The sequence below is a fragment of the Narcine bancroftii genome, chromosome 9, assembly GCF_036971445.1.
Source record: "Narcine bancroftii isolate sNarBan1 chromosome 9, sNarBan1.hap1, whole genome shotgun sequence".
In the NCBI taxonomy this organism is placed as follows: domain Eukaryota; kingdom Metazoa; phylum Chordata; class Chondrichthyes; order Torpediniformes; family Narcinidae; genus Narcine; species Narcine bancroftii.
In genome coordinates this window covers 9,010,387-9,021,512 of record NC_091477.1, presented here as the reverse complement: position 1 = coordinate 9,021,512, position 11,126 = coordinate 9,010,387, and the positions used below count along the sequence as shown (strand labels likewise).

General features: G+C 39.4%; 1 long non-coding RNA gene across 2 annotated transcripts in view; it reads right to left on the bottom strand.

Moving 5' to 3' along the window:
- Positions 1-4,144: 4,144 nt before the first annotated feature.
- The window catches only part of LOC138742819 (uncharacterized), a 47,762-nt gene continuing 40,780 nt past the window's right edge, over positions 4,145-11,126 (bottom strand). For both annotated transcript variants that reach the window (XR_011344426.1, XR_011344429.1), the window contains one exon: positions 4,145-8,205. This is a non-coding gene — a long non-coding RNA (uncharacterized lncRNA). The remainder of the gene's footprint in view (positions 8,206-11,126) is intronic.

Here is an 11,126-nt window from a genome sequence, read left to right as displayed (position 1 = left end):
TTCCCAGTGGTGGGGAGAATGCTGAATGTCTGATATACTCTAAACCATCTCTCCGAGAGTCCACTATTTATTAAATAATATTTATTTTATTATCTATGTACTGTACTTGTATATGTGTGTATATTTGTACTCCATTGTCCAATGGACTGAAAAACACTGGTACAATCAGATTATAAATAAATTTTAACTCGAATTATCTATCACCACATTGACTACACTAGCACATTACTAAATATGTCTAATCATGTCTTTGCTTTCTCTTCAATCATTTCTTTTAAAATTCAATATTATAACCCCTTGGGTCCAGAATTTCAATGCTTTATTACTTTTAATTTATTTGCTTCCATTTCTAATCTTGCTTGGTCGTCATCTCTTGAATAAATGTGAGAAAAATTGTTTCATGCTTAACACGGTTTTATCCTGACTGTCACCTTGTCTCGTTCCCGTTTCGATAAATACGTGTCAGTGGTAATATAATTGAAAAGTTAAACTGGCGGTGTTACCTATTCGTGATCCAACGGTCCTGTGCTCTACAGTTCATTGGCAGAATAAAGAAATGACGCACCAGGAATATTGTAATCTGGAAGTTAAACACAAAAGTCTACAGAAATCGTGGTTGAAGTAAAAACATAACGTTGGAGAAACTGAACAAATCAAGCAATGTATGTAACATAACAAAATAAAAATACTTTACCACGATTTTGGGCTTGAGGCCTTCATCAAGGTATTAAATAATGTTGGCAGGCACCTGAACAAAATGGGGGGGGCGGGTGAGTGAGCAGGGGGAGGAGCATGGTCCTAGAGGCAGGGGGAAATAGGTGGATCAGGGAGGGAGGGCAGCAGGAGGAGGGATGGTTCTGTTAATGGAGAGGGAAGGGGTGGAGAGCTGGAGTAAGAACACAAAGGGAAGGAAGTGAGGTCAGAATAGACCAGCAGAAACTGGAGGTCGGTTAATCCCATCCAGCTGGAGAGTGTCTCCCTCCTTTATCCACCAGCCTTTAGGACCGTGCTCCTCCCCAAAACCATTTTGTTTGTGGCCCTGCCTAAATTTTTTATGCCTTGATGAAGGGCTCAAGCTCAAAATGTTGCTTATATATCTTTGCTATATAAAATCCACTGTTTGTCTTATTGTGTTTCTCCAGCATTGTGTTTTTATCTTGTCATCTGGCTTAGTAACTAGTATTTAGTGAGAGTTCAGAAATAATCTTGTGGCAATAAATGTTACACTTCCATAAACCACACCCCACCCCCCCCCCCCAGTTGATGGGATAAATGAGGGATCCCATGTTTTGTTACTGTAGAAAGATTATAATTCAGTATATTTTATGGCAACAAGATGCATTAACTATGGTACCAACCTGCTGGCAATTGCAACAACTCACTATATCTCCCAGCTTTATAAATAAGATCTCAATAATCACAAACCAATTACTTCCAGCTGGTAGGTTTATTAAATATGCTTCTACTACTCAATGCTCTCAACTCACATGTGTATATAAATTAAAATTTATTAGGTGACAGTTGCACTAAATATAAAAGTGTTCCATCCTTTTTTACAGAAGTCAGCACCACCTTCGACTTCGAAATGCAGATTAGTCGTGCTAACTGTGGTGTCATTACAGTTATCTTAACAGCTGCTCTGGCATGTTAATTCACAGGGGCTCCAAAATGATACCATCATTCATGCATTGCTGTCTTTGCTTCACCAAATGGAGGGCACATTATTTTGCATTTTTATTTAGTGGAAAGTCAAAATGTAAATATGAAGATGACATCCCTGATGAAACAGATATAGAACTTGTTGCAACACAAACTTTAGTCTGATAGTTAACCTTGCTGTGAATAAACCAATCATGGATAAAACTGGCAGGCACTGCAACAATTAGGGAATGATGAACTCTCAAATAACTGCAGATCTATACATCTTTTAACTTATTTGCAATATGTGGATTTCATCAACAATATCAACATTTATTGTTCACTCCTAATTCTCTTGCACTGATTTGCTTGCTGAGCCATTAGAGAGGGTAGTCAAGGAAGAACTACATTGGTGGGTGCAGCCAAGGGAGACTGATCAGATTTTCTTTCCTTTCACTACCTACCAGCCTTGCTTTTCATCACCTTTAGGATCTTTGGCAAGTAAATCCCTTCCATTTTACTTTTGAAACTTTGAAACTGATCCTAAACCTCAACCATGTTTTGCAGGAACGTCTTCCAACTTTCCAACTCCAGTGCTTCCTGCTATATCTTCTATTTTCAAACAACCATCAGTCTCTTGAACCTTATGACGTCACAACAAACCCTGCTTCAAAACCACCAAAGAGCTAAATGCACCATTGTCTAACCCAACACGTGGCCAAATGTGGACATTTATTCTTATTCATTTATTTGTCCCCTCTTCCTTTTACATTATTACCCTTTCCCCCCTCTTTTTACGTATTATGTGGACAACTTTTTATGTACCTGGGAAGTTGCCACAAATAAGATGTTTATTGTATCTGTACATTATACTTCTGTGTATGATAATAAACTTCATTCATTGTTTCAAATTTTCAACTCGAGTGATGAAAAACTATCTCCTGACATTATTTCAGAATGAGTCAACTCTGCTTATCAGGTAAGACAATGAGAAAGATATTTCTGTCCTACCTGAGCTCTGAGACTTGTACACAATGAGTTAAAAACAATTCAATTTCAGATTTATTGTCAGAGTTCATTCATTACAACCCTGAGATTCGTTTTTCCTGCAGGCAGGGTAGAATTACCACTAATTGGTAGTTCAAAAAATAAACTATACACAGTGTGTGATAGTACAGATTCTATCACCAATGTGTCTATGTACATATGTACAGATGGTAGTGTAGGATGACTGTGATTGGCTGAGAGTGTAGCCACACCTACTGGCTGGTCTTAAAGGATTGCTCCTAGCCAGACCAGGTCATTCTGGACTGGTCGACCTACTTGTGATACGCTCCAGTCTTTTAGTTAATAAAAGCCTTGGTTTGGATCAACAAGTCTTTGATTCTTTCGACGCACACTACACAGTATAAACACCTAAACAAATAAAGAACTGTTAACAAATAATGAATGACTATTCAATACAGGGAGAATAAAAAAGAAAATCAATAAAGTGCACAAGCAAGAGTCCTTAAATGAGTCCCTGATTGAGTTTCTTGTTGAGGATTCTGATGGTGAAGGGGGAGCCACTTTTCCTGAACCTGGTGGGGTGAGTCTTGTGGCACCGACCACTCCCACCAACTTTTCATTCAGCATTCCGTGCTTTTTGCTCATATTTTGCTGAAGGGTTCAGGCCTGAAACATCAGTTCAACATCTTTGCTGTGAGGAATGTGGTTAAACCTGCTGAATTTCTCCAGAACTACTGAGTAATAAATTTAAGATGAGTATTTATTTTAATCGACGTGGCTTGTTAATGGGTTACGAGCCTATGACAATAAAATAGCTGGAACAAGTCAGGAAGGCTACGAAGGTTAAAGGAACATTATAACTATAGCTGTAGAGTGATTAATAAAAGTTAAAATGGCAAATAACTATGGTTGTAAAGCAAAGGTTAAAAGGGATATTTGGATCTCACTCAATATGCTTGTGATTTACTGTGTCTTACTGCACTTGGAAGAAAATGATCAAAAAGGAAGAGTTGATACTGGAGAATTAGGATGATTGTTTCTAATTATGGCATTCAGCACAGGATCATTAGATTCCAATGAATAGAGGCTGAGAGCTGTTAAATGCCCCTTTAATTCTTGGAAACTCCTGATGAACCTCCTTTGAACCTTCTCCAACTTCAACACCACTTCTGTGCTGTAAAACTTAGTGATTCTGCCTTACTCTCTTTAGGTATCTGTGAAACAAGGTAAATCAATGGTTCATGCAAGAACATACCTGACACTAGGAGGGTAATTGAAGGGATGATGTCTTCATGGATAGGGAAGGTTTGGAGGGAATTGAGCTAAAATTAGACTAGCTCAGGAAGGAAACTTGGGCCAAAGAGTCCATCTCCAAGTTGTATAACTGTGACTCCAAGACTAATGACAGAGCAGCACAAATTAATATGATAATATGATATTGAGTTTATTGTTATACACAAAAGTAAACTATACATACAATATGCATCAAAATGCTGCAGCCAAACAGGTCCTTCGAGGATAAAAAAAATACATGCCCAATTGTAAACATTAAAAAAAATTCTAATTGTATAGTTTGCTTAGTGACTTTAATGATTCGTGGGCTAAACCTAATGCATAAGTAACAACAAAGCCATTAAACACATTGGTGGCAAAATTCAGGTCCACAGGTCTCTTGTAGGTTATGTTTTTCCTTTGACATATTCCTCCTTTCGTATTAAACAGGACATATGATGTTAGAAAGCAGCTTACAATTTTTAAGCCATTTTGTGAGTTTAATGATTTTTTCCCTAAATCCTGGGTCTCCAGTTCTTGTTTGAAGTAAGAATTTACATAATCCACACAAATGTTGTAATTCCTGTCAATTAAAAAAAGTTTAGTAAAATTGTCTGTGCCTTCTGGAGTAACCTTCCAGCAAACTGATCCGAGGTAAAATGTTCCCAATCAGTAGCGATCAAAAGATAGCAGTTGACACCAATTTTTTTTTTGGAAACCTGTCATCGATTGTGCAACAGATCAGTAACTATTTATAGAATACAGCAGACAGTGGTTGGGATTTAGAGAGCATCTCACATCTGTCACTTGTCACAGACTTAGAGGCAAAAAAACAACTCCAGTCATGACCTGTGGATGGCTGCTTTCCCAAATTGGTCCTTTGTTAGAAGCTAAAAAGAGAATAAAGAAGAAGCTAAAAAAAAAGTTCCATCCAATTTCTTTCGGAGGGGAGCATAGCAATTGATCCTGAACATTAACTTAAAAACAGGCTAGGTTAATGGTCCATTTTATTGTTTTCTTTTTTTCACCATTGGATCAAAGTCAACATCTATTGCCCATTACTAATTGTCACCAAAGCAAGTGTCGGTTTAGCATTACTGATTCTGAAGTTAAGATGAACCAGACCAACATGGTCATCAGCAGGTGGTGGTCATCAGTAATAATCATTAAAAGAAATAGGCCCACAGGTTCAGCTCATCCATGCCAAGCAATGGACCCTTTTGCTTTGTTCCCATTTAATCCTCTACTATTGGCTCCCAATAGAGTAATAATTCCAATCTAGTCATGGTTGACTTTTTGGCCTTAGATCCCACTTATTAACTGAAATTAAATTCCATAGCAAGTTGGATCTAATTCTCTAGATTATATCCAGAAAACAATATTCTGGATGAGTCCAGTAGTTCGAGGAACATCAGTGAGAGAAAAAGAATGGCTGATGTTTCATTTCAATAAAACGATCAGCAAGCCAGATCTTCTCCATGTTACTAGTCTGGTAATCTATGGAGTCATGAAGTGAACCAGCAAGGAAAGCTCTCGTGTGACCATCAACCACCTTCATTTGATCCCTTTTTATTATTCTCCAACAGTCTCCAGGTTTTACTACCCACCTGTGCATCAAGGGCCTTTTAAAATGGCAAATTAGCTAACTGAACTTTGGGACGAGGGAGGACACAGGATACCCTGGAGGAAATTCACATGATCAAAAGGAGATTGTGCAAACTATAGCAGAGGCCGGGATTGAACTCACATCTCTGGCGCTGAAAGGTAGCAGTTCTGCAACATGCACCACTATGCCACCCATTACATCACCACCACCATCTGCAAGCTGCGCAGACCGTAATGTAGTGAATGAGGAGGCAGAGACATCCCAATTTGGCTATAGAAAGGAAGTGCAATGCGCAGAAGTGCTGGAGTAATATAGCAGATCTTGCAGCATCTATAGGAAGAAAAGTATAGCCAACATCACAGGCCTGGGCCCTTCATCAAGGTATGAGCAAAAAGCAGGCAGCTGACCAAATTTTAAAAAAAGGTGGTGGAGGAGAGAAAGGAAATTGCTTTCTCCAGAGCTTCAGGGATCAAGGTATTGATCCTAATTATTATGTGGAGAGTTTATGTTCTCCCTGTGACTGCATGGGGTTCTCAAGAGTGCTTGCATTCTTTCCATTGTCCCTCAGAACCATAGAATGCTACAGCACAGAAAATAGGCCATTCAATCCTTCTAGTCTGTGCCAACTTTCATTTCCCACTGACCTGTTCCCATTCCATAACCCTCCAGACCTCTCCCATCCATGTTTCTATCCAATTTATTCTTATAACACAAGATCGAGCCACATTCACCACATCAGATGGCAGCTTATTCGACACCCACCACCCTCTGAGTGAAGAACTTCCCCCTAATGCTCCCCGTAAACCTTTTCCCTTTCAGCTTAAAAATATGATCTCTCGTATTTATCTCCCTCAATCTAAGTGAATAAAGGCAACTCGCATCGACTCTGTCTATGCCTCTCATAATTTTCTAAACCTCTATCAAATCTCCCCTCATTCTTCTTCACTCCAGGGAATAAAGTCCTAACCTGTTTAATCTTTCCCTGTAACTCAATTCCTGAAGACCAAGCAACATCCTAGCAAATCTTCTCTGTAGTCTCTCAATCTTATTGATATCCTTCCTGTAGTTAGGTGACCAGCTGCTCCCACTCCACCATCAGACTCCTCAACAACAAACTCAATCGTGCTCTCATTTAAGGACTCGCACTTGTGCACTTCATTGATTTTTTAAAAATTCTCTCTGCATCCACAGTTTGTTTACATCTGTAATGTCTGTACTCTGACAATAAATCTGAAATCTTTGATGGGAAAGTCAAAATACCATACCTTGCTACCCCTGGCTGGCTGAGGTTGTGAATTTGTGAAGTACTATCAACGGGATCTTGGCGAGTAGCTTTTGAATCTTGCTAATGCACTACTTGCTAATAATTCTCTAAGCTGGTTAAGTAAGGGTAGGATCAGCACCGTCAGAGATCAGGACCAGGGTTTGAACCCTGTGCTGTCTGTAAAAAGTTTGTACCATTTCCCCGTGTCTGTGTGGGTTTTCCCCAGGGGCTCTGGTTTCCTCCTATTGTTCGAATCGTACCAGGGGATTTCTTCTTTTCTTTGGCTTGGCTTCGCGGACGAAGATTTATGGAGGGGGTAAATGTCCACGTCAGCTGCAGGCTCGTTTGTGGCTGACAAGTCCGATGCGGGACAGGCAGACACGGTTGCAGCGGTTGCAGGGGAAAATTGGTGGGTTGTGGTTGGGTGTTGGGTGTTTCCTCCTTTGCCTTTTGTCAGTGAGGTGGGCTCTGCGGTCTTCTTCAAAGGAGGTTGCTGCCCGCCAAACTGTGAGGCGCCAAGATGCACGGTTTGAGGCGATATTAGATATTAGATGTAAATTGGGTGGCACAGATTCATGAGCCAAAATTGCCTGTTACTGTACTGTATGTCTAAATTTAATAATTTAATAAAAAAATATTTCCTGCCTTTTCTATAAAATTTGTTGTCACATGATACCAGGTACAAAAAAAGTTCTTCTACAAGCAATCCAACAGGTAAATGCAGATGTTCACACATCTATATAAAGTAGATAAACAAGATCACAATTGGTGTTGTACTGGAATAAATGAATTAGTTCAAAGCAAGGACAACATGCAAATATGTTTGCAGGGTTCATTCAGGAGTTTGAGGGGTGCAGGGAAGAAACTGTCTTTCAGCCTGTGGGTTCACAGTTTCACATTTTTGGCCATTCTCCTTGAAGGGAGGATGGAGAAGAGAGTGTATCCAGGACATGATGGGTCCTTCAGAATGTTGGCTGCCTTTCCCAGGCAGCAGAAGATATGGATAGAGCCCATGGAGGGACAGAAGTTTGCATGAGGTTCTGGGCTACATTCACTGCCTTCTGCAATTTCAGATCTTGAGCTGAGCAGTTCCCATATCTCGCTGTGTGGCATCAAATAAGTTTACCTGCACAGGTTGTGGAGGAACATCCTGAACTTTCTTAGTCTTCTAAGAAATTAAAGGCATTGGTATGCTTTCTTGACCATCACATCAATGTGATTGGTCCAAGTCAGGCCATTGGAATGCTTTTCACTTCAGCTCCATTGACATGGACAGGTCTATGGTCTCAGCCTCCTCTTCTGAAGTCAATGACCATCTCCTTCGCCTCATTGGCATTGAGAGAGAAGTTGCACCATCTTGGCACCATGGCATTAAACTTTCTATCTCGCAGAAGTCTCAGATAATAGTCCAGATAATCTATGGGAAAATGAAGCAGACAGCAAACATTCACCTTGAACTGCTCTAATATTTACCACATTTTACTTCCAATCTTAGAAAGCAAATTAAATATGTACTGAATATTAATCATTGAAGAAATATATTGTAATTCACATAAGTGAAAACAAGTCTAAACTCTAAGCAAGATGTTTTAATTTTGTACTTCAACAGAATGCGCTGAAATATTGGCCACTGAGGAATGTCAGATAAACCTGTTGTTTATTTGATCTCATATCTGGATTGGCTGTTATTAGCTTGCACCTCCGTTCCCTTTCACACTCGATAAAACTCCCATAATGATAGAAACATTGCAATTCAGTCACTCACCGTATTATGTGAGAGATAGGGTGAAAATTAGAAATAAATGAACAAAGTGATCATTACTTAAGTTGTATCAGAAGTTTCAGGATACATCGATTCTTTTAAGTCTTCAGTAAGATACATGACTTTCACAAAGTTACGTCCTTTCAAAGATTGTGGAGCGCACAGACTTGATGCCTTGAAGCTTGCATAGTAATTCGCTGCATCCTATTTTTAAACAACTTGTCAACTTTTAAATCAATACATTGTATTCTGAGCATGGAGCAACACATGTTGTGATTAATTACAAGACAACTGAAAGTGGCTGATAGATGTGTCGTTTCAGACAACCCGAGAATTGAGTAAGTAGTTTTGGCAATGAGTCAGGAAGATGGTGAAAAAAAAGAGAAAAATATTTTTAAATGAAAATTTACATAATTTTGTCACGGTAAATCAAAGACCACTACATCAGGCATAGATGGACTTGCCTGGTAGTAAGATGCTTCATCAGATACAACTGTATTCCATTGGAAGTGGTCAGCACCACTTGAAAAATATTGTTAAAAAAGTTAAAATTTTTTAAATTAGACACGCTAACAGGCCATTTTGGCCCACAGGTCCGCGCCACCAATTTACACCCAGTTAACCTTAACCCCCGATATGTTTTGAATGGTGGGAGGAAACTGGAGCCCCTGGGGAAATCCCATGGAGACACGGGGAGAATGTACAAACTACTTACAGACAGCGCGGGATTCAAAACCCAGTTCCAATCGCTGGCGCTATAAAGGCATTGCACTAACCGCTATGCCTATCATACCAATTTAAATAAATGGCCCTGAGTCCATGATCTCTAGTCTTGAACATAGAATATTGCAGCACAGTACAGGCCCTTCAGCCAACTTACCTAAACCTACTCAACAAACTAAACCATCCTTAATTCATGCCCATAACTCTCTACTAAACCATTCTTAATTCATGCCCATAACTCTCTATTTTTCTTGCATCCATATGAGTTTTTCAAATGTTGCTATTGCACCAGCCTCCACCGCCACCCCTGGCTTTGCATTCCATTCACCTATACTCTGTATAAGAAACTTACCCTTGACGTCGCCCCTAAACTTTCCTCCCCTCACCTTGCTCATGTGTCCTCTGGCATTTGCTACTCTCGTTCCAGGAAGAGGTGCTGGCCGCCCACCTTATCTAATAATAATCTTATAGTCCTCTATTAAGTCATTTCTCATCACTTCATGGAAAAAAGCCTTAGTTTTGTTAACCTTAGCTCAGAAGAAATGGTTTCTAATCCAGGCAACATCCTAGTAAATCTCCTCTGCACCCTCTCCATAGCTTCTACATCCTTCCTCTAATGAGGTGACTAGAATATTCCAAGTTTGTATTACAAAAGGAGGGAATCATAAGTCCTTTACCATTTAAGAGCAGTTGAGCAGTAATTAATTTACTGATCCTCAGTATGTGGATCTCAGAAATTAAATTGTTTATGACCAGTAAGGGAAAGGGATCGAATGGGATCATCATAATTATATAATGGTGTTTCTTAAAGAGCTGTGAATTATAAATCCAATGAGAATGTGCATTCTGAGGTCATAATTAACTTCAAGCACGTGCTCCAAATAAACATGCGGATGGACGAGTTATCCAAGAAAGTTTGCAAATGCTGGGCTTGGGTGCAATGTTCAAAGAGTTTCTCCAGTACATTTCTGCATTGCACTTGGACGAAAGAAGTGTTCTGCTCTTCAAGTATCAACGTCAGAGATGGGATTAAAGCATGGTGGAGAATTTCCATGTTATTACCAACATGTTGTTCACCAACATATCAAATCTTATGAACTTCATGGGCTACATCGGCCATTTTCAATGGCGATCCTACGACCACCCTACCACTCCCACCGGGGGCCAGAAAATAAAAGCCTTGTTTCCTTTTCACTTCATGCAATACCAATATTTTTTTTAATGTAGTACGGAAGAAACCAAAACTTCACTGCTTCACGGGGAACGGGGCCCATAAACCTTGAGCAGCGTCTTAGGCAAAAAAGATAGTTAAAAAATGGTTGGGAATGGTTGGGATAGATTTAAAAACTTAGCACAGGGAAACAAAAATAATGCTATTTACAGACTTTCATTTACATCAGGATATGAATTCCCAAAAGATATGTGGACACCATACTGTGGACCTTTACTGCATATATCTTAATATTTTAATGTGTTTAACTTCTGACTTAAATTATGTAAATATGCTTTGTGATCCTGGAGAAATACTATCTCGTCTTTACCATGTGAGCATGGCAGGAACAATAAATAAAGTTGACTTGAAATGACAAGTGAACTAACAAGTACTTGTTAGTAGTGTCCAGACAACAGATAGTAAAGCTCAATAAAGAATTTCAAGAGTAGGGGAATCACTAATCAGAGGACATAGGTTTAAGGTGAAAGGGAGGTAAGTTTTAACAGAGGGGCAACTATTTTTTTCCACAGTGGGAGGCGGGTAGATGGAATAAGTTTACCAGAGAAGGTGCTTGAGCATGTACTATTGCAATACTAAAAAAACAAATTGGTCAGATCCACGGATAGGATGGGTTCGGAGT